The sequence below is a fragment of the Penaeus chinensis genome, chromosome 41, assembly GCF_019202785.1.
Source record: "Penaeus chinensis breed Huanghai No. 1 chromosome 41, ASM1920278v2, whole genome shotgun sequence".
Classification (NCBI taxonomy): Eukaryota; Metazoa; Arthropoda; class Malacostraca; order Decapoda; family Penaeidae; genus Penaeus; species Penaeus chinensis.
In genome coordinates, this window is record NC_061859.1 from 9,330,240 (window position 1) to 9,332,739 (window position 2,500).

A 2,500-nucleotide genomic window follows, 5' to 3' on the forward strand; every position below is an offset into this window, starting at 1 on the left:
GTATCTGTTCGAATTGAACTCTACTGCTGAACATGATCTTAGTCTTTTTCTTGTTCATCATAAGTCCGACTTTCAGGCTTTCTCTATTCAGATCATTTATTAGTTTCTGCATTTCATTTGCAGATTCACTGAAGAGAACAATATCATCTGCAAATCTTAGATTGTTCAGGTATTCGTCCTCGATTTTTATACCCTTCCCGGTCCATTCTAGCTTCTTGAAAATTTCCTCAAGGCAAGCTGTAAATAGTTTTGGTGAGATGGTATCACCCTAACAACTTTCTTAATTGGGATTTTATCGGTTTCAGTGTGGAGCTTGATGGTTGCTGTCCCATCTTAGTATATATCTTCTAATATTTTACAATATACCTCTTCTACTCCCTGTCTTCGAATAGCTTCTAGTACTGCTGGAATTTGTACAGAGTCAAATGCCTTTTCGTAATCAATGAATGCCATACACAGGGGATTCCTATATTCATTTATTTTTTCTCTTATTTGGGTAAGCGTGTGTATGTGGTCTGTTGTTGAGAATCCACTGCGGAAGCCTGTCTGTTCTCTAGGCTGGTTAGAATCCAGACTGAGTTGTGATGATTTTTGTGAACAGTTTGTAAGTAACTGAAAGGAGACTTATGGGTCAGCAGTTGTTTAGATCCCTTTTGTCCCCTTTTTTATGAATCAAAATAATTGCTGCATGTTTCCAGGCTTTCGGAATTTTTCCTTTGAGAAGGCATTTGTTAAAAAGATTGGCTAGTTTCACTGTTGCAATTTCCCCTGCGTCTATTATAAGATCTATACTAATACCGTCTTCACCGGGTGTTTTCCCTCTCTTCATGCCTTTAAGCGCTCTCTTTATTTCTTCTGTTGTGATGTTAGGGTACTTCTCTAGTTACCGCGTTCGTTTCTATCAGTGGCTGTTCATTTGCGTTGTATAGATCCCTGTAAAAAATTTCCACTTCTCTTATGATTTCATTTTTATTATATGTCACATCTCCGTCTGGTTTCTTTCTTGCATATTTTTGATTTCTCCCTATTCCTAATCTCCTCTTAGCTGTTTTCATCTCTTCTTTTTGTTTATAGTTTTTGTTAGTTCAGCTAATTCTATTTTGTCCATATTAGATGATGCTTTCATGACCCTACGTTTTTGCATAAGTTCTTTAGTTTCTATCGAGAGTGTACTGGAGTTTTGTTTGACGTTCTAACCGCTTACTTCAAGTGCAGCTTCCTTTATTATGTCATTGAACTGTTTGTTGATTTGGTCAATGTTGAGATCTTCGTCGCTGAGAAGTGAATATCTGTTTTGGATGTTAATGCTAAATTCTGTCGCTTTGGTCTTCAAGGTAGCTAAGTTTGGCTGCGGTTTTCGTATTAGATTATTCCTTTCCCTTTTGAGGTGTAATTTAATTTGGCCTCTGACCAACCTATGGTCGCTGCCAAAATTTACTTTATGAATAACTTCCACATTTTTATATATGTCTGTGTGTGTATTTTTTTTTTTTTTTCAACAGCCATTTATTCCATTGCAGGAAATCGGACTCTCTCAATTCATTATTTAAGAGTTTATTTAGCAGTGTCACCCTTGCCTGGTTGGCTGACCTTCCTAATCAACCGCAGTTCGGCGCGCTAACACCTGTGCCACGGCGGCGACTTCCCCTACAACACCTGCATTTGACTTCTCAAGGCGATATGTCGTTTTCTCGCCGTAAGATCGGGCTCGAGCGAGCAGTCAGAGCACAGGGATTTTTACGACTGCACTGAACTCGGCACCATGAGGGTTGGACTCCAGTGCTCTAACCACTGGACCATCGCGGCAGTCTATATATGTATATATATATATATATATATATATATATATATATATATATAGAGAGAGAGAGAGAGAGAGAGAGAGAGAGAATATATGCGTGGAAATGTTAATACGAAAATATACAACGAAAACATACAGAATATCAGAAAAAAAATAGTGAATGGAATGAACCCCCTTCTGAAATCCAAAATATAACGTTAAGAAAGTATCTTGTGCCGTACAGGAGCGTTGCAGAGAACTATCTCGACTTTAGATTCATCGATGGACTTTCCTTATTATTATTATTATCATTTTATCCGTATTGCTCTTGTTTTATCTCGTTTCTTCTGAAAGATATCATCACGAAATATTGTTGGAATAGGTCTTGTAGAAGTCAATGCTTTATTGTAATTTATGTTCTGAAATATATACTTTTTGTGTAAATTCTTGTGGATGAGTACTTGTGTGGCGATGCTACACAAGTACTGTCTGTCCTTCGATTTGCACTTTCTATTGTTTATCCGTCCGTCTGCCTGTCGGTCTGCTTGTCTGTCTGTTTGTCTTTCTCTGTATATGTCTCTGTCTGTCTGTTTGGCATAGACTGAAGGATGAGACAGTAATCTTAGCCAATACTTTATTTTTAAATAGTCGTAGGAGAATAATAAAAAAAAAGAAAAAAAAATGGAATAATTTTGCATTTAAAAGCGCAGCAATCTTGGC